This window comes from Grus americana, chromosome 10 (assembly GCF_028858705.1).
Source record: "Grus americana isolate bGruAme1 chromosome 10, bGruAme1.mat, whole genome shotgun sequence".
Taxonomy (NCBI): Eukaryota; Metazoa; Chordata; class Aves; order Gruiformes; family Gruidae; genus Grus; species Grus americana.
Window position 1 is genome coordinate 12,036,229 of NC_072861.1, and position 22,430 is coordinate 12,058,658.

The 22,430-nt window shown below is 40.9% G+C and overlaps 1 protein-coding gene across 7 annotated transcripts in view; it reads left to right on the top strand.

Moving 5' to 3' along the window:
- Positions 1-22,430, top strand: part of SEMA6D (semaphorin 6D) — a 225,181-nt gene that overhangs the window by 170,738 nt on the left and 32,013 nt on the right. The gene's annotated exons all lie outside the window — the stretch shown is intronic.

Consider the following 22,430-nt stretch of genomic DNA (forward strand, 5'->3'; position numbering starts at 1 on the left):
AAAAAACCATCTTGGTTTGGTTTTCATCAAGGCTGCAGTTATGGCTGCAAATAGCTAAGTAGAATACCATTTAATTGGGCTGTAACTGGCAGCACATTATATTCCCCTAGCTCCAAAGCTGTGTCTTGGGCTACTTGCTTATGATTCAGTCACACGCACCTAGCTTATGATGGCTATTCAAAGATCAGATAAAGCAGCTAGCATCACTGTATTTTTTGAGTCTAAACTTTGTGATTACAGTTTTCCTGAGAGAGTAGTATTTTCTATGTAAAGTATACTTTACAATGTATTGGAATTTAACTACAAAGATATACACCTTCATAAGTACAGGCTATTAAAACAATTTACTAGTATGTCAACAAGTACCGATATGTACATAAAAACAGAATAATTTGGTTTGTTTTAATGCACTGAGCCAATCCAGCAGTGTACCGTCAAGTGCTATTGAGAATCACTTTGCACTAACAGGATGACATGACTAGAATCACATTCACTGCACATCTTAGTCCTATTGAATGATCCAGAGTTGAAATGAATGACTGACACTTTGTGAATAAAAGAATAAAGCGATTGTGCCATTCACACTGCACTGAGGGTGAAAATTTGCTTTCATTATATTGGGTATTAAGATTCACTAGAGTTCATTAACGTAGGTGGGAGAATGGGACTCAGTGAATAATTAACAATAACTCATTTATCAGGGAAATTTAGTTTTTCCGTCTGCTTGTAGAAAATCCATAAGCAGATCACAGCTGCTTCAGAAGTGTTTGCTATTCAAACCTATTTTAGAAATAGCTTTTTTTTTTTTCTTTCCAATTCTTAGCAGTTTGGATTGATTGTAATTTGCCTTTGCAGCTATAAGGTTCTTGTTAGCCATGTAGCATTGCTTAGCTATAGTTTGTCATATAGGTGCATGGTTATCTGTCTCCCTCCTAGTTGGATGTGTTTGCCTACTTTTCCAGAGCAAATATCAGCAAGTACACATGCAAATGTAAATTTTTTCTTCACCAGAATCTCTTCAATGACACCGCGAAGGCCATTTACCATGAATGCTGGTGCCAAAAAAATGTGGTTCCTTGAATTTCTATGAAATGTAAACAAAAATTTCTGGTGTACAAGTAAGTCAGTTTGAAATAATGATTATTTTTGCAATATTTCACTTTCTTTACTAGGTTGTATTGATGAGTATTCAAATTTGAAAGAAATTAGATAGACAAAGAAGCCAGTCATCAACAGTAAGTCTGACATGCAACATATGCAATAGATAGCAAACATCTGCATTACAGTTTGCAGTGCTTTGCTCCAAAAGGCATATTTTGAATACAGGGACCGTGATGATATTTTTCACAACACTTTTTTGTGTTTATGGCTCAACTGAAGTAATTTCGCCATTAAGTGCAGTGAGATCAGTATGTTACCCAATACAATTGACCGTTGTCCTTTGTAACGGCCCAGTGCAGAGCATTCTGCAGGCTTCCTCCTTCAAATGATGGGATCCCTCAGGCCACATATTTAGCTTTCCTCTAGTAGTAAGTGCCGGTATCTGGTTTGAGATCAGTGGATTAAAAGCTTTACAGGAGTGCTGAGAATTATTATCATCTTAGTTATCACTATTTTTCAGGAGTATTTCCCAGGAGTGCAGAAACTCTTGGCCTCTAGATTGCAGGGTCAGACAATGCTGAGTGCCTGACACTATAATAATGAGAAAATTCATTCAAATTGAAATAGCGGTAGCCTCCTACTAGTTCTGATAGCACTCAGGTAAAGGAAGAATGTCAGAGGATGCCTGTGGGAAGGGATCAATCTCTAATCAAAAGCCATCCAAAAAGTCAATAAAATTAATTTCTCATTCACAGCTGATAGGGGAAAAGGTGCGTTTACAGTAAAATAGAGATGCTGAATCTCATTAGCAAAAGAGCACACACCTTATACTTAAAAATATATAAAGCTCTCTTCGAATGCCTTTTTAGAGCTCATGTTGCCAATGGTTATGCCTTACCTCTTTTATGTGACAAACATGCCTGCACACCTGGCAAGTAGCGAGCTGTGCTCTTAGGCAGAAGTGGATTGGGTTACAAGGAGGGGGCAGTGCCAGGAAAGTCTCAGGAGGGATGTCTGAATTATATTTTAAGAAGAAAAGCTTCAAATGGAAAGTGTAACCCAATGCCTTCTAAATGTGGAGGCATGCTTAAAGAGCAGTGCTATTTGGTTTCTCTCTACTTTAGAGAAATTTAAATCCTCAGTAAATAAATCCTGCTCTTCAAGTACTGAACAAATGAAAATCACCTGATCAAAATTTAGAGAAGCTCCTGCTGCACTTTCCAAGAGCAGGAGGGATGGGGAAAGAGCCAAATGTGCTGAAGGAGAGCTAAAGCTCAGCCTTTAGCACCAGAGATTACAAGGAGTTTGTCCCTGAGTCAAACTCGGCAGAGCTGGGATAGCCTGGGTGTAAGCTGAGAGCAGAGCCTCACCTTCCTGGAGGAGGATCACAGCCAAAGCCAATGCACTTTCCCATAGTAGAAACAGCTACTTTCAGAATAAGAGTCTTTCTCACTTTGAAGCCTACACGCATGACAAGCATAGGCTTAGTAAAAATAGGCAAGGGGAGAAAGCTGGGAAAACAGAAAACTATTTGAAAATTCTTAAAGCACCTAATGTGTGTGGAAAAATTCTTTCATGCTCTTGTGCAGTTATGACCTCAGGTGTGAGCACAAACACATTCCACTGCAGTGGACGCTGTCAGCATGGGAGAGGAAATAAAACTGTTCCTGCTGATGAAATGCTCTTCTAAAACACTGCTGGCTGGGACGTGTTCTTATTTTTGCTTGAGTATGATCAGATCTGTGGTCAGGGAAATAGCAGGTATGTGGTAGGGCTCGCACAGAGCTGGTCAGCCTCTTTCAACAAACAGCTTGGTTTAGGATTTCTTTTTTTTTTCTGGAAAATGTCAGTCAAGCAAAAACAATCCCAGTCCAGCAATTCAGCTGTGCCTGTTCACTCTGAGGAGTCATTGGTGCAGAGACTCAAACCTGCATCATTGACACCAAAGGTGAATGCTCAAACTTGCTGGACTGTAGAATCCATCTCTTGTTAAGTTTAATGAATAATTAATTATTCCTACAAAATGGAACAGCTCAGGAGTGACAGAGAAATCCTCCTTTCAAGTGACCAGTTCCTAGTAGTTAGAATACATATGTGGGATGTAAAAAAGTTCAGGTTTTGAGTCCTTGCTTTGACCCATTTGGAGCAGACTTGAGACTATGAGGTGGAAAATCCTAACCGTGAAGCTTACTGAATAATTCATTGTCAGGCTTTTTCTCTGCTCTTTTAAACAAAACAAACAAACAAACAAAACCCCCAACAAACAAATCCTGAAGATGTGGTTCCTCCTCATATAGTAGAGGATCATTTGGAATCTCTCAAATATCTGACAGATAGAAAATCTTTTACAGTCCTCTTGTTCTAGGCAGGAGCACAAGTACATAGTTATACTAAGCACAAGTAAGTGCTTCAGGTGCAGGGTAGGAGGAACAAATGCAAGGTCCCATCTTGCAAAAAACATACATCTGGGATAAACTCAGCCTCATGTAGAGGGCTCAGAAAATGGTTTCTGTGCTATTTGCTTCATCTTTAAAGCCAAATAGGGGATTAACTTTTTCACAGCAAGATCTTTTCCCTCCATCTCATGCCCCATTTTACCTTCAATAGCAATCCTCTTCATTATTTTATCTGCTATCACTGTTTCAGGTGAAAGTAGTTGAGGATTAAAACTGGGAAAGACGATGCAGAAGTATATAACAGCACTACAAGGCACTCACAAACTAAACTTATTCTGCATCCTCTTATGGCCCTTAGAGACTATTGAAAGAGGGCCAAAAGAGATCCCACAAGAGAAAGGGGCCTTTAGTGTATTCTTCATGTTTCTCCCACCGATAATTTGGAAGAAATACAGTGTACTTTTGTATGCCCCCAAAGTAAAATTACAGTCAGCTGATGGAACTGTCTCAGCAGCAGCAACGAGAGTCAACTCAGAAAGGCAGGGTTTGTTGCCAAAAAACACAGATTGTTTATAATGAATATAAACAATTACACTGCTGACCAGATTCCCAGTACACTTCCATCCACAGAATATACAAAATACTGCTTTGGCACTGATCTCCCAAATATTTGCCATATATTGAGCATTTTCAATGAATGAAATTCAGTGGAAATGCAACAGAGGGAAATCCATACCACACTGTTCCCCTTCCCCAGAATTTTTTGTTCCACATACTTATTTTTGCCTTTCATATTATAATCCTACATAAGCAAAACACTTCTTGATCCACCATGATCTCTCCCTAATTCTTTGATCCCGTATTGATTTTTCTTGTCTTCTCATGTAACATGTTTAACATTGAGCACAGATAAGAAGACAAGGGGAGATGTTGTGGGAGCAGATAGGATCACATTGCAGCTTCCTCGGTCATGCTGATAAGTCTTGCCATTTTTCTTCTTACTTCTTTCTCTGTCACATCTCGGTGCAGATCTTGACAATGTGACCCGTCTTCCCAGAGCTGAGACCATATGTAAATTGGTGATAGTGCAGAAGAGAGGCTTTCCACTGCAACATCCACGCAAGTGGACTGAGCCTGGACACCACCAAGCATTAATCTGAAAGCAGAAAATTAAGAGGTTTCTAGTGCACTGTAAAAGTTAAACCCTCCTATGGGACAGTATTGGGGGAACAAAAGTATCCACAACAAAGAGAAGCATCTTGCAAAAGAAAACTCCTTTCAGAGGTCTAGTGATAGAAATATATTATGTATGATGTTAACACAGGTAATTTGCAAGAAAGGTCCATAAATCATCATTTCAATGGGTCATGAACTTCAAACTGTGCATTCAGCTCAGCAATTTCATTAGAGCAAAATAACCTTATTTCCATACGAAGAGCAGTCACAGTGCTAATTCTAAAGTAACAAATTGCTCTCTGTTTTAAAACGTATTAGTACTATCACTGACAGATATGGGGGGAGAAAAACCAAGAAAAGTTGGCCTTTCTGTTGTTGTCCACAGAGGGGAAGTTGAAGAATGATGAAGACGGTGGCCCACTCACTGCAATTTTCTCTTGTGTCAAAGGAATGTGTTTTGCTGGCAGAAGATAAGTTGCATTAATTATTACTGGAGTCAAAGGCAAACTCTATGTGTACCAGTTTGGAGCACAACTTCTATCAACTGCTTACAGATTTCAGTACTGTAGTTCCTGAATCATGTTGAGATGCGGACACCTATCAGTCAGTAATAGTCTGTACAATGTCAACTTGAAAAAATAATATTCCTTACCCATAAATGCCTCTGACAAAGTTTTATAAATAATAGACAAGTTGATGTTTCCCAGTTGCTCCGTGTGTAAAATAATCATAGAATCACACAGAATAGCTGAGGCTTGAAGATACCTCTGGACATTGTCTAGTCCAACCCCAATGCTCAGAGCTGGATCAGCCAGAACAGGCTGCCAAGGGACTGTATCCACCTGGGTTTTGAGCATCTCCAAGGATGGAGACTCCGCAACCTCTCTGGGCAACTTGTTCCAGTGTTTGACCATACTCACAATAAAAAAAGGTTTTTCCTTATGTTTAAATGGAATTTCTTGTATTTCTGTTTGTGCCCATTGCCTCTTTTCCTTGGGCATTGCTGAGGAGTCTGGCTTTGTTTTCTTTACATGCCCCTCATCAGGTAATTTATACATACCAGTAAGATCCCCCTGAACCTTCTCTTCTCCAGGCTGAACAAACCCAACTCTCTCCTTGTCTGGCAGATGCTCTGAGACCTTAATCATCTTCTCATTCCTTCACTGGACTCAGTCCAGTAGGTCTATGTCTTCCTTGTACTGGGGACCCCAGCACTGGATACAGCACTCCAGATATGGTCTCATCAGTAAAATACATCTGTTAACTACCATGTCCTTATACTGTATTCCCATATAGTCCCACATATCTTCCTTTTTTTTTTTTCCTTAGAAAACTGCTCTTATCTCCAGAACATTTTTCTTGTAAGAAACAAGAATTGGTGTAGCACAGTTACACAAAAGATAACTTTTCTCTGTGATTTGCTCAAACCACTCCCATCAACTTTATCATGGGTGTTAGGAAGATATCTGATGAGTGAGTTGTGGATTAAAGCTGCATCTGTCTTTCTGGAAAGCTGTATTCCTGATGCTGCCCCATCATCTTGCTGCTACCCCTCTCCTTGCCAACTTCCACCTGCCATCCCATTGGGGCTGGGCAGTCAGCAACAGGCCCTGAAGTTCTGACCTTCATCTCAGCTAAACTCACTCTTAATGTTGAAGAGGTTTCCCAGTTTTCAGTTTTATTGAGTGCAGACCCAGCTGTACACTTACCAAAGCTGACGACACTGACACTGACTTTATCAAAAACAGGACTGGGCATGTGATGATGTGATTAAAGTTTCAGGTGAAGATACAAACTCTCTTGAAAACAATGAACTGTCATACAATATTGAGTGCCAACCAATCAGTCAAGTTACTTTCTTGGGTTCCCTGTAAAACATATGGCCTTTGGTATAGCAAATATGAAAACTAATGATAAAGTATGATACATTTGAGTCTGGCCTTGAAAATCTGCAGCTACTGCAGCTGTGGGCGCCTTACACTATCTGCATCCTGTTTATAAACAGCCAGCACAAAAATGTCATTTTTCTGATTTGAAGCCATTTGCTGTAGCCAAATATGTATTTCATGATAACAAAAGTGTCTTAGCCAGTTAGAATTCATTTCTCTCCTCCTGCAAATAAACAGCAATCACCTCGCCCGTTGGTGGCAGTTGCTCAGTTTGTATATGCAGCTCCATCTCGCTCCTGCTATGAATATGCAGATCTCTCTACTCTCTTTAGTTTCTGAAGTGCTTCTGCTCACCCTGCTTGCTGTAGCTGGCATTTTTGAGCTCTTTGGGTGACAATACCACAGCTTATCACCCTTTGCTGAAGACAAAGATAACTTTAAAATGTATATTAAAGAAAAAAACAATACTATGCCACAAATGAAATAAAGCTGTGTGTTGAATTTTGTGTCTTGGCAAGGGATTTTCAGTGTTAAGAAAGAGCGGTAAGAAAACTCCTCTTGCAGATGGGTGGCTCTTATCTGTAAGGACCAGATCAGACGGTAACTTTGTCCCATGCCAATAAGCCTGGTGGAGTATGTCTCTGTAAACTGCGCCTGAGTAAGGCATTCTCAGAAACTAAGCTTGTTCAATGTATATGCCCAGGCTCTTGCTCTCAATATAATAGTGTGCCTTCACAGCACCAGCTGGTGCTATGCTTTCTATGTTGTTCTGGTTTATTTTTTAGTGAAAGATAGTTTAGCAGACTGCATTAAGTTCCGAAGCTTAAGTTCCAAAGTTTAAGTTCCAAAAAATACATTTGCGTTATTAAGAAAAAGCTGAAGCAACAACTCCTTGTAGGCTTATATGCAGGCTGCATGAGCAGGTTTGTGAAGGGTGTGTACATGCTGATCTTGCAGAGATTTACATCTGCGTGTAAGCTCTCCTCTAGTAGTCCCAGAGAAGCGGTTGTGAACCCACAATATCAGTTAACAAACCATTACTGTGGTTTAAGACATCACTGCTTTACTTTCCCCAGTTACCAGTCCAGTGTCACAAATTTCCCCTCATTTATTCAGCAGAATGGTCTCCAAGACTTCTCCCCGTTTTTCCTCTAAGCTGTCATGAATTTAAAACTACATTGGGTTTAAATAGTTTAAGCAGGTGGTTAAGCCAGCTGCCTGATTTTGTCCAGAGAGCACAGGGAAGAGGCACGTGATCCATTCTGCCGGCAGTTATGGGGCAGCAACGGTTGGCAGAGGGGTGGTAAAAAGCAGCTGGGCCTGGTAATGAGCATCAGCACGCAGAAGGGGATGCGTGTGCTCAGCCTGAGCACCTGGTCCTGCACCAGCCCTGGTGCTGGCAGACTCCTCTGCCCAAGCAGAACCCCAGCAGCTGCCTGGGACAGGTTTGGAAGTCCTCCGGCGTATCTCATCACAGGACTGGAAACTCTGGTCTCAATCAGGAAAACTGCTTAGATCATTAATACTTCCAGTCTACATCAGTGGGCCTTAAATGCATGTTCAAGGCTTAGCCACCTGCAGATGGAAGGGAACACGTCCAGGGAATTTAACTAAGCCACAGGACTTTGCACTGAAGCAGCTACTGAACGCTCACACGGTCCGCTCCATCCACTCCTTGGCGGGACACAGCGTCTGACAAGCAGGTGGTAACAAACAGCTTGAGGAAATCGCTGCATCTGCTTTGTTAAGTGAGCATGTGTCTGAGCCCTGAATCCATCTTTCAATCAAGCTTTTAATAGGAAAATGTAATCCTGAAAATTATATTTCTGAATGGGACCCAGTAAGGAATAGATGGAAACATAGGCATGGTTTAGAGTGAAATCAAACCAAAAAATCAGTCAAAATGCTGTAAAAAGTCACACGGTGCTGAAAGCAATCATAATTGTACCAGTCAATTATGAAACTGTAAGTTGAAGTTTGAAGCTGGTCAATCTCCTGTCTAGGAACAAGTCTGAGTCTAGCTTGAACAAAGAAAATCAGCAATAAACCAAGGAAAAATCACAGGGAGACATGGATCTAGTGTTTACATTGCCATCCCTTTCACTGGGCTATGACAAGAGAGAGACTAGAAAAAAACAAATTGTAAAATACAATCTTGCTATTCCCCTTTCAGGATTGATGAGTAATAAAAGCAATTAGCCAGAAATGTTTTTAAAACTTGTCAAATACATTATTTGACAAATATATTCATAAATCATGTATCTAGTCACAAACTGTGTGAGCTCTGAAAACCACCTCATCATTTTAAAAGAACTTGAAAATCTCATTTCATCCATTGATGAATCACCTGCCCGCATTAGCAATAAACTGGCACAAGCAAGACAGAGACATTTTTATCCTTCACATCATATGAAGTGCATTTCAGGACACTTAACACTTTGCTGAATTTGAGCAAAGGCACAAAAAGGCATGTGTGTGCATGTGTTTTGAGACAATAGATGCATACATGTAGGTTTGAGGCAATTCTCTGCATCTGTGCGAGCTCCCGCTCTGGTTTCTCTGCAGGGATTCTCCTCTGCATAGGGAGCTGTGGAGGCCCATAGGCACAGGCAAAGCTGAATCTCTCCTCTTGAGTGATCCCCAGCCAACCTGCAGCTTCTGAATTGGGAAAAGACCCACTTAGTTCTTTAGGCACGCAGCAAAAGAAATTATTATAGGTCAAACTTTACATTCTTATAAACAGCAACTTTAATCTTAAGTGGTCAGGTAGCTCCATGCAGGCAGCTCATGCAAAGAACCTGTGTCACCTCCAGTAACGCAAATGCTTCACCTTTAGATGAGCGTCCTTCCTCCACCCACCCGGATGGCACTTGTTGAGGTTGAGAAACTCATTGCCCTTTCATTCACCTCTCCCTCTCTTGCTGTAGGCCTTGACAACAGCTGAATTTGATAAAAGTGGGAAGAACTTTAAAATCCATACTTACTTGTTTGTGTAATTGCAAGAGTGTTTGTCCTTCACAGTTAACTGACAGTGGCTTTCAGACCTGGTGGACACTTCATCCGGGAACTATTTTTTGCCTCGTATAGTGCTCATGACAATGCATTGTCACTTAATTAGGCTGAAATTAAGTAAACGGATCAAGTCAGATTCTCCAAGGTTATGGACTCATGTCTGTGTGCTGGACTGTAGTAACTGGTTGCTTTGCACTGCCAAGGGATGTGAATTGTGTGCTTGGTTTGGTACCTACACAGCATGTACAGCCTTGAACTCCTGCGTGCTCCTCAGGGAGTCCCCAAGCTGTGGCCAAACCCAGCTTCACCAGGTACTTCTCCAAAAGAAAAGTTAAATTCCTTGCAGTCTAAAATACAGTCATTCATGATACATACCTGAATCATGGTCAGTTCGTGGTGCGTCTATTATCCATTATCAGTAAGCTGATTATACTTTTGTGTGCTTTTTTGGAATATACTCAGTGATATTTGCAGATGAGCTAGCTGGAAGTATGATGTTTTGGTGAGGGAGAAACAGTTCACAGGGATGCACTGGTTTTCACAAATATTTCAGCTGGAAAAGATTTGGATCAAGGAAGAAGGGAAAGAAAGGAGGAAAAAAGAAAAATATGTCCTTTATTCAAAACTAAATATCTGAAAGCATTGCTTTTGGTGCAGAGCTTAGTGGGAACCCACTACTAAGCCTGAGCAGTTGCTGCAAAATGCAAGTATTGCCTGCTGGATCATTGTCTCCGTTTCACAGACTGAGAATGTTAGGTCTCAGCTGAAAAAGGAACCCAAGTCTTCCCATCTTGAAGTCAAGGTACGCACTCTCTTGCTTTCTCCTGAGCATTGTTCTGGCTCATCTCTGTTAATTCACAAGAAGCTATACTATATATTAATAGACAACTTAGCCTTGGAATTTATTTTGCAGAAGATGTTGTTATTGCCTCATAAACATAGAGCTCCCTTAAATTGTCATCAAAATACATCATCATAAAATTACTGAAGCAATAGAAGAAAAAACCTACAGCACTGCTACACCAAATTCTGCTTCAAGTATTATGCTGCTTTTCTGTGAAATTCACTGGACTTGCAGGGATCTAACAATTTTGACATATTCTCTTACTAATATGGGTAGTCCAAAAGAAACGATGACACTTTTGGCAAAAGATGATTTAATTTCCATGGAACTATGGACCTCAGTCTAATAGGACCATCTTAGCTCTTTTTATATGCAGCCAGCGCTAACTGCTGGTCTTCACTACTTTGCACCTTAGATGATAGACATTTATTTCTGAGTAAAGTAGCTGTAATTTCTATCTGAGTAAAGCAAGGCTCTTGATTGTGGAAGCACTTTCCATGGGTGTTAATGACAAACCCAGGAGATACAGTTAGCCCATTTCAAGGAGGAGGGGAAATGAGACTTTGATTATTGTGATATGTACTGGGTGGATGTTAAAGGCTGTGTGACACTTTGCAGGAGAGGAAATTTTTGGTTTTGCCATGACGCCTCGTTTCACACACTCGGTGTGCAACATGCAACGCAAGCAGGGAGCCGGGCACATGCCGCAGGTGGAAGCATTTCCACAAGGCTTCCTGCACCTCACTTTGTGAAGGGTTTTGGGAGTCTCCCAGATGTGCAGACACAGATGATGTTATGATATGAGCACTGCAATTCTCGGTAAATAAACTGTTGGAAAATGGCAGTACCAAATTAAATGGCAGTAAAGCTTTTGTTGTTTCTGTTTTATGCAGGTTTTAAGACAGAATCTGTGATGAACTGCATTGTGTAAGCTTGCACCAAAATAAAGAGGGTAGCATGGCATATAAATAAGTTTAGCATTAGACTGGTATCTTTTTCAATTTATGACTCACTAACAGAGTTTTACAGAAATTTGATTACAGTTTTACTGCATGGAGGACTCTTTTGCATCTGTTTCACAGATATCCACCTTTTAAATTTTATTTAATTTGTATTGATTTTTCCTGCACTTTCATAAGCAGGCATCACACATCTGAGCACACACAAAAAATGATTACTTAAGTGATGATTTAAAAATAATGGATGTACATTAGCACATGAATGATTAATTCCTTTTTGTGAGTACAAGCATCCAGGCTATGGCTGAGTAAAATATTGATGGTACAGAGGAAATGAGCTGTTTCTTAATTTAGTTTTGTTCTGGTAATGTGTAACTAATGTTGTTTCCTTCTAGCAGTATGCATTTAGTGACCCTTTTAAATTTTAATACTTAGTGATAGCTAAACTAATAGCTTCATGGGACACATAAGAGGGGATTTTGAAAAGATGCAGATATAGTTTACATGCATTAATTTGAGACTCTGTAACACATTTAATACAAATAGGTACTACAGAAGAACCTTGATAAAGTCTCCACACACAGGCTGGCATTCCACTAGAAAGCTGAGGCTTTTTTTGCACAAGAGACATTGAAAGGTGGAGATTTCATTGTCAAATTAGTCTTGTGAGGCTGTGGCATATGAATCCCAGTTCATCAAGGCCTGATGCTCTTGTGATGCCCTTGAGAGTGTGGGGATTTGCAAGACTAGTACAAAATGAGAGCATGGCTTGCTCTTACCAACTGATGCTTGGGCATATGTTTACACTAAATGTAGGGGGACCTGGTCACTGAGATTAACCCTGTGCTGGAATCTTACAGCCCAAGTCAGAGATACCTACATTGTGGTTTCTCACTGTTCCTACAGCTGTTGAGGTGTTTCTGGCAGTTTTTGCCATGACTACAGCATCCTGAAGTGTTTTCCCACATATTTGCTGAGAATGCCACAGTGAGGAGAAAGGCGTTGAAAGACAAGCACTACTCATACGGTCCTGCCCACACCTTCATTGCAGACCATGCCAGGCCAGGCTCACCCAACCAAAACTTCAACCTGGTGCCTGGTCGAGCAGAGCAGTATGGGCTCAAAGTCAAATAGAAACGTTTTAAATACTCTGTAGATGTGGCTGGACAGCAACACATGTAAGGACACAGGTTATGGTAGAGCACAGCTACAGGCTTTGACGTTCTTAGATGGGAATACAACCTTGTTACTCAAGGTTGATATACAGACTGAATCACTGGCACTGCCTACCCACCGCCCATCTGTTAGAATGGCACTTTGCCCACAGACATGGTGACATGCCAGGTTTCATTTGAAGTAGGTGCCTTCTAACAATGGGTTTAGAAAGCAGCCTGTTGAAGACAGCAACTGACACTTCTTTCCTCAATAGGCTATTTTTGGAGTGGGAACACTTGCTGGCAGCAAGTGCAAAGGGCCTAAATCAGCTTCTGTTAGTCAGCTGCAAAAAAAATCTCATTTGCTACAGTAACAGAAGGTTTGGGCTAAAATAAAGTGATTGCTTCCATTTGCACTCGCTGGCCTCACATGGGTATGTTTACTGTGGCTACTTAATCCCACTTTACCAAACTGCATGGCAATTTGCAGGTGAGAAAAGAAAAGGAGGAAGGGGAACCGTGTATTGCTTTTCAGACAAGAAAGGGTGCTTTTTTGTTTAATTTTAAACCATGATCCTTTGATATTTTCCACTGCTGCAATGGATATTATATGGTAATCCTGCCAGGACATTTTATATGTGAGGAAGAGTTTGAGGGTTGGCTCCTTAGGATGACATTTGAAAAATATAGTTCACATTTTTTTCCTTTGGCAACTAAGAGAACAGAGGGATCTTCATGCAGTCCCAACAAAAATCAAAAGACTTTCTGTCATCAGGTCTTTTTGAAAGGGTTTTGAAGATCCTAGAGAAAAACATAGGCTTTGGCTCTGTCAAAAGTCCATGAAGGGGTGTAGATCAGAGAGTAAGTTAACGCACACAGTTCTCCCTGGTGACGTTCTGGATACAGGATGCCTGAAATGTGGGCAGGGTGTAAAACCACATGGCTTTAAGAGCAGCCCAGATGGCCAGCAACCCCAGGAACACATATACACGTGCTATCCTGATCCTTCTAGGAAGGATTTTCAATCTAAATTGTCAGCCTGACATCAGCACTATGACATTACTGATGGGCAGGAGTGATATATGATCTACCTTGCAGACAGCTACTCGCTTGGGTCTGTAGTAAGGAGTAATACGGCCTAACATCCCTCTTCTGACATGTCCAAAACTCACCTGAGGTTGAGTCCTGGCAACGTGTTGTAATGCAATGGGAGTCTGAGCTTGACCGTGGCTCTGACCTGCTCTCAAAAGCACCTGTCACCTGGCTGAGCATTGGAAGGTCTGTTTTCTCCCCCCCTCTGCCTCTACCATCTTCCCCCAACTCCACTCCCTTCTTCACAGCTCTGCCAGGACAAAGCGCTGTCCTACCTGGCAGTGCACTCCGAGCCTGGGGCAGTGCAGGGGGGCTTGCCAGGTGGCAGGGTGCCAGTTAAGCCTTTGCTTCATGCAGCTGGGTCCCCCCCGTACCACATACGGAGACTGTTTCTGTATGGTCTGGCTACACGAGGAGGTGGAGACCTTTCCATCCCTCTCCGTTTTAGTGTTGAGCTCTTGGCCTGATGCACATATATGGCTAATGATGACAGGGAGAGAAAGGACCAACTAGGCATAATCTGCCAGCATCCAAAGTACATATGAGCAAAATAAACAATCATTGAAATTCTTCTGAACACAGGAAGTTATTCAGGCAGCCTCTGAAGTACTCTGATAAAATAGCCAACTCTGAAACAGCTTTTGATAGGAAAGCTGTGAATAACCTGTAGTTATCTTTGGCTACTGGACAGTAGAGACTTTATTATAAAAGCATTTATTTGCTATAACATGGCTGCTAAAATCCTGGCACCTTGTTATGCAGCTAATTAAAAAAGGTCAAATCTATAAAGGGAGCTGGAAAACTTTGGCTGGAGCCACAAGTACTGTTTCTTCCATTGCTTCCCATATAGAGAACCACTTTTCATGCCCACCTCTTATCCACAAAGACACAGAAAAGAGGAGATCTGTAGCTAACAGCCACAACAGCTACGACTGCATCACTCCAAGCAGCAGAGGTAACAGAGCACCCGCAGCAGTCTCTGTGCTTTGCCAAGAATGGAGATGTCATGGCTTACTTTTTTTTTGAACCACGTCAGATAATAGTGTTGGCATTCCTACCTGAGCCTATTTTTCCAAGTCAAGCACTGTCCAGAGGATTTAGTAATAACTTGATGATCACTGGTTGCTTCTTTGTTGTGTATTTTTGCTATGTTAATTCTTCCAGTATGTGCTACAAATAGATTTTGTGGGACAGAATAGGTGCCACTGCTAATTTATGTTGCCTTGGATCTAAAGTGCTTTCTACACTTTTGACCCCCCCACACCCTTCTTCTAGACCAAGCCTCCTCCCTGACAGCTCCTTTGCATGACTGTTTCCTGCATGACTTGTCACAGACAATGGTATTTCCCTAGACTCCGTGGAGCTTTGCATCACTCAAGATTAGTGGGCTGACGTGCACAGTCATACAAGCAGCTGGCAGAATGTGATCAGTGAAACAACGTGGGGGTGAAATGGGCCACCTATCTCATTGTCACCTACTGTCACCTCAAAGTTGAAAATATGTCATCTTGCACTCACCAAAGAAAAGTAGTAAGATGTATCCCAGATCAGTAACATGACAGTGGCTCTCAGACATGGTGCACCATTTCAAATCTTAATAGGCAGGAAGAAGTAGCAGTAACTCCAAAGGATCAAAGCCACCTGGACTTACTTTTCCCTCTTTAGCTTTGCTAATGTAGCATATAGAGAATAATAATTGTTTGTACTCAGTCACCTTCTGTAAGTGGGAATTTTTCTTCTGCACTAACATGCAAAGTGCAGAACAGAGAAAACCAAACCTCTCATGGATGGCTCTGTTATGGCTATTCAGTAGAAAGGATTTTGCAGCCCACAGCTAGCATACAAGAAGGAACACCGAGGTTCACCAATGCTAGAAGTCATTTTTTTCAAACAAACCGTAATATTAGATAAGGCCATATGTGTGGAAAAATAATTAAAGATATTCACCTATGTCACAAGAACAAAATATCCTAGGCTAAAGTCAGAAACTGAGGTGCCAAGGGGCATACACTAAACAGAAACTCAAGTTAACATGCCAAAGGCAGCAACTGCTGTCATTACTGATTGTGTGTGGGCTATGAACTTTCTGTATGTGTCACAGAGGTAAAAGTAAATAGTTTGATTATGTTTCTTCAAACCTAGAGTGAGAATCTACCCTCTTGCTGGATAGGAATGCACTGGAGAAATCTGGTAAGGCATTATTTCAGAGTTCAAGCAGATACAAATTTACAAGCAGTTTGTTTGCCTGTCTATTTTTAGTGATTACTGGTATTAACTATTTTCTAAGCGCTCTCCCTACATCAGCCGCGAATAATGTCTGTCTGATCCTTTACAACTGTTTTACTGTCACCCAAATGAGGCAGGTTTTTGGCTCCTGAGTCAGTGTTAGGCTGGACAGCTGCTTAGCTGTGACAGCCCAAGGAGCTACCTCAGGCTTGCCCAAGGGAAATTCAGACTGTACTAAGAGTCATATTTAAGGCCTTAATCCATGGAGTTAAATTTGGTGGGACAGCGAAGGAGCAAGGTTTATGTGTGCCTGTGTGAGTCTATACATGCACGCATGCCTAATTGCTTGTCTTCTGTAATACTAAAACCTCCACAACTAAAAAATGTCATCAGCTAGTACCTGTGGACTCGCCTTCGTGTAGGATGTGATTGTTGGTACATGAAGCCAAGCTGATTCCTGTTGGATTTTATGGACTCTGGAATGAGTAATGTGATACTAATCTATAGATAAACTAATCTGCTGGTATTTATAACCAGTAAGCAATTGCCTCACTCCTTAACTGCAAGTTTTTGGATGTGACAGTTACAGTGGATAGTAGCTTTACTGTAGCTCTGAGCTGTTTGGGAACCTGTATGATTGGCTAAATTTCTAAGGGAATATTTGATTTACCTTAAAGAAAACATCAATCTTGTCTTTGGTCATTCTTACTGACAGGGAGTAATTTTTCTTCTGGGTCAGCACATAAAACACCTAAAGTCTGAGCCCAGTGAAGTAAATAAAAAGCTAAAATTATCATCTGTTCCCATCCTACATTATCTTGTAATTTACACATAAATAACAGTGAAATAATAGAATGTTTTCAGGCCTGTTCCTGTTCTGAAGGTCACTGGGTCTCCATAGGACAAGGGGGACTCATCACACAGAATCAATTACAGGATTAGATAATCCCCTAAAATGGGACTGAAAAATGATTTTGTGTAACAGAAGTTGCTATACATAATATAAATAGATAACATAAAGTGTCTTATCATCTTGTGATTATATGCCATGAACATAGATTTGTTACTAATATGTCTTTTCATCTGTCTATGCCTGAAAAAGGCAGCACATTTTACTACCAGTGAGGAAAAGTGTAGGTAAACACTGCGGATGGTGAATCTGTACTGACTGAGTAGCAGTATGACAAATGAAATTCTGAAAATTAAAATTGTAGGCTGTGAGGAAGATCGCCTATTAATCTTGGAAGTATGCCATTAAATCTAATTACAGTATTTTGTTGATATTACCTTAGATGTTTGAAATGAATTCCCCATCAAATGATAGGTGATGTGATATAATATACCTAACTGAAATTTTAGAGAAAATGGAGTTTTCTTGCTTTCAGTGATTCCTGAAGACATTTAAAGTGCTGAGGGGAGTCAGCAACACCTACCACCCTGTACCTGGTGCCCTAAGGGGGCACCATGGCAGTGCCTTCAGCTTGGCTTTCCTGTTCCCAGCTCTCTGCCCTATACAGCTGTCCCTCTCTGGGATTTTTTACAAGATTATTCTTTTGCAAGGACCAGGAATTAATCACATTTTACTATTGCAATGATCTTTGCAGGCAAGTGCCATGGCCAGAATTGTTGGCCTGAAAGAGTTGGTTTTTCAAAGTTAAGTTGATGGGGAACTTGCAGGCAGGAAAGACCAGTTTTACAAGACTGTGCCCAGTTATGTTTATTGCTTGAATCCCTTTTATTAGCTTTGACACACAGTCATCCAGATTTCACTCTAAGCACGTTTCAAGTAGTAAAATACACAGGACAACACATTACAAACATTGTGTCTATGTCTTTTCCATCTTTGCTGACGCAGGGTTCTCTCTGCCAGCCCCACAGCCTCAGCAGAGGAGGAATTTCTGGACTTCCACTGCCTCAGGTTCATCTGCGCAGGATCCCACATGATCCCTGCTGGCTGAGCCATGCAGTATACTGCCAAATGATAAAAAAAAGTATTTTTTTCCCAATTATTTTTATTAATTACTGGCACATCTCCTCTACCTCCCCAGAGGTAGATGGGGGAATCAGAGAACCAGCGTATTGAATTTCAGTCAGACTTTTGCCTAAGTAAGAACTAAGAGCAGCAATTAGATTTATCACTTACATATTCAATATAGAGATAGTGTTCTGTATACTTCTCAAGGTAAACTGATGTCAGATAATCATGGGTGGGCATGGAATAGCAGTGTGGACCCATTTCTTACACCAGCCAGAAAGAAAAATGACAAGAGTGGAAGCACATGCAGATGCTGATCCTATAGAGAGCCAGGATAAAGTTGTGAAGTTCGGACACTGTTAGCAGAAAATTATCACTATGCCTTCAAGCAACAGGCATACAACTTCAGATTTCTACACATCCCTCTAAATGAGGAGGCAGATTAGAAAGATATAAAAAAGAGAGAACAATGATGTAAATTGAAGTTTTGACAGTCAGAAATACTTTAAAAACAACTCTCAACACAGTACCCAAGAAGATGCTAAAAGAAAGTGTTGGAACTGTTTTGTATCTTCCTATATTTTACAAATGCTAATCACTTGAAAGTGCCTCCTATAATTTTCTGACAACTGACAAGGGTGAAAAGGGGGGTTCCACATCATTTGGAAAATATGAGAAAATTATTTTCTTTCCTTTAAGCATTATAAAGGACTACACTTACGTGCTACCTGAATTGGATATTATTTACAGGGATAAAATTACAATGTCTTTTCTTAAACTTACCACTCTTGATACAGTACTTGACTTATAACCAATTATTTGCCTGTATCAGCACAACACAGGCTTGTTATATTAGCAATTTGCTATTTTTAGTCTATTGGTGTAAATCATGAGCAACAATGTTCTGAAATGTCTCACTTCTGACTTGTGTTGATACTGCTGCAAGCTCGGGACTCAGAGCAGGAAAATGGTTGGCTCAGTTTTATTGTTTTGCCAGCCAAACACTGGGATTTTCACCTCTATTTCCCCAGGCAACGAGGTTTAGGGTGATTGAACAGAGGTAGGATCCAAATGCACTCCGGGCAGATTAAAGACCCATCTTCTTGGGATCTAAACCATGGGGGATGGGGGCGAATGAGTGGCTACAAATAGGGCAATAACTACAGTAAAGGTTCGTGGAGACTGGATGCTAAAGCCAGGAACAGTAGGCATCCATCTAACAGAGGTGAGCATTAGAAAACAGGTGATTCTGCATTGTGCAGGCTAACAGTGGAATACCGTAATGAGCTATCAGTTTCAGCTTATGTGGCTTTAACCTTCTTCTGGTGATGAGCTGTGAAGCATTATAGCTTGAGCTTCCTATTTATGTTCTTAAAAATCCAAAGGAGAGAATTCTTCACCAATCAATAGGGATGAAAAGCCTGCTTTTCTTGGAAATTGTTCTACATTTATTCACATACTATACATGCCTACCCTGCCCTGTGCAATGGCTCCCCAGATATTGAGAAGGCATGAAGGCACATAAAACCAAAGCTGTATGAAAATAACTTTTCTAGGTTGTTAATAGAAACTAATATTGTCAGGCAGACTAGTATTTACCCCTGCTATGGGAGCATTACTCATTGAATAGCACCTTAAATTGTCCAACTAATTTTATGCACTCATAATAAATAAATTTTATTCTCTTTTATTATCAAACATAATTACAGTCAAGGTAAGTCATAACATCCGCACTTTGCAACTTAGATTTAGGGACAGTGAATATAAAAACTCTGCATGTCTACTTCATTGGAAATTATATATCTGATCCATATTAAATTACCTACCAATTCCTCTATACAATGCCATGCAGTAGGCAGATATCTGTACGCACTGGTGAAATGTAGTGCTTCTTTTAGGAGGAAAAAAGAGAAGGGAGGGGGAAAATATTTAGCTAAAATATAATGACTCTTAGGATATAGCATCATCATCTCCTGGCACTACTGTGATTTGACCATCCTTCTGTAACTGACGTTTGCTGTTTTTATTGGAAGTGACATGGCTTAAATGAACATGTCCTCAAAATACAAGTTTCACATTTCGTTCAGAAGCCATCGTGTCCGTGCATTAGTGTGCTGAGTCACTGATTCAGCTCTGGCACAGGCAGAGGGAAACCATCAATACCATTTTCCTCAGCACTTGGTATTTCCTAGGGATGCACCATTTGAGCAAACTTCCTTGGGCAACCGTGCTCTGAAGGTGGTTTCCCAAACCTGCAAACTGCTGTGCACTGTGTGCACTTGCACTTTCTTACCAAATCACCATGGGGCTGAAGTAGTGATTTTAATGAATGGTTGTGTTTGCTGAAATCAATTCAGCCTTGGTGATAAACCCAATGGAGCCATTCAAGCAGAATGAAATGTCTGGTTTAAACACATATTAGTTTAGTATTATCCACATTTTTATGAAGCAAAACCTCAATTTGTTGTTCTAACAGATGGTGGATCTTTTATCTGTATGTAAATTTTGAATATTTTGCTTACATTTTCAAATTTGTGAACAAGTGTTGCTTAAGTCTGTAAAACACTTAAAGGGTGAAAAGTCCTTTAGACAATAGGAATAATCCATAAGCTATACCTATGAGACAGGGTGAGTGAGTGCTCTCATTACTGGCTAGTACACAGGGACAGTCTTGTCGTCACAGCCAAAGCTGGTCCTCAGGCATTCCTGGCTCTTGGGCTGACACTCAGTCCATTTTATTGTGCCTCTGTACTTTCAGATTCTGCTGATGTGTTTCTTTTACAAATCAATCATTCTAGGGGTAATTAACATTTAAAAGCCAGGTTTCTTTTAATTCCATTAGTATATTTGTGACAAGAAATGTGTTGGCAGAATCCAAAGGTTAAGAGTTACAATGAAGAACAAGTTTTAGGATAAATGAAAGTTAAGGCCTAAAATAGCCTGACAACACCCCATTAATCTGCACACTATTGGCACAATAATGGTCTGTTGTGTCAATGAGGATTTAAGAAGCTTTGCAGCACATGTTACTGATAGTTTATCATATCAATAGGAGCCTGCATATATTTGTGTTTAAAACCTGTGGCTGTGTAATTCCCTGACTGCACACATACTATAAGCGCACATACTTTAAATCCTTACATAAAGTGGTTTGTAGCCATGCAGCAAATTTCAAAACTGTAAGAAATTACCATATTTAAGTGTAGACACAAGATACCAGTCTTGGCTATATCAAGATCCTTCAGAATACTGTACTTCAAACTGAAACCCTTTGCCCTACAGGAATATGATCTGATTCTCAACATTGTCTCATCTGTCTAATTGAAGTAGAAGGAGATTTAAACCATATTAATCTCCCATCCTGATATATGGAAGCCTTGAGTCAGCTTGTGGCTGGGATATATGGTGGGGAAGAAAGGTCCCTTCTCACAAGCAGCCTCTCTCAGAGCAGAGGGGAGAGTGCAGCCACAGCCCAAGCAGATGCCACAGGCTGTGCCACGCCTCCCATGCCCCCCACTGCAGGGATAACCAAGCAGCATTGCTGAGTGATTTCTACATGCCAGTGACAAAAAGGATGTATTGAATGAAAATATGGGTGGCTCTTCTAGGACTGCAGTTTTTCTGGTTGGCACCACCATCAGGCATTTAAACACACAAGCAGCAAATCCCACGTTTGTAATGCCCTGGTGTGGGTAGCTTGCACCTAAGTACCGGTACCCTCTATAAATCCACACAACAGTGGGTCTGCTCCTTCCAGTGAGAAGGCCACAGAGCTGTTCTGTGAATCAAATCCTTCTCTTTGAGGCACTCTAAGCTTTTTTTGTCCTCAGGTTGCAATTTGATTCCTAACCAAGTGAGTAGTCTCTATCATGGCATTTTCATGCACTGTGCAAATTTTGATGATTTTCAGATTAAGGCTTTTCCTGAGAAAAAGAAAATCATGTCCTTACACCTTTAACCAGGCAGCAGCTCCTGGGGTGCAACATAGGCGTGCTGTGTTTTCTGTGAGGAAGCCCATAATGATCTCGCCTTTAGCCTGTCAGCACTAGGAAACATCAGAGACAGCCAGCCAAGGGACTGAGTTGCCAAAAACGTCCTATTCCCATGGCTGAGAGATTTTGTTGGCATCATCTCTAAAGAGAATTTACTATGGGCCAAATCCTGGCACCCTTGCTTAGATGAATCAGTTCTCAAGAGGCAACGCTCCTGCTGCGAATGATGCGTGCGTAAAAACCTGCAGAATCAGCCCAAAATACTGCTAGGGAGTTATCAAGCGCTGTGGGGAACGACCTGCCCAAGGACTTGCTGTGGAGGCAGTGCAGAGCTGAGGGGCAGGAATTTGGGAATTGCACGTGAATGACAGAGACGTTTCCCCAGCAGAAATCTCTAAATCATTTTTACTCAGAATTTTTCTGATTTCCGATAAAACAAGCACAGATGTTACAGTATGGCGAGTAATTTTTTTTTTCTTGTAGGGACATCCAAAATATTTTGTGGCACTTTAAGCCTTAATTAATTTATCTTTCATGTGAAGAAAAATGAATTAGTGACAGCTATTTCCTGGACTTCATTTCTGGGATTAAACCCTTTGTTTGTGGAGTATCTG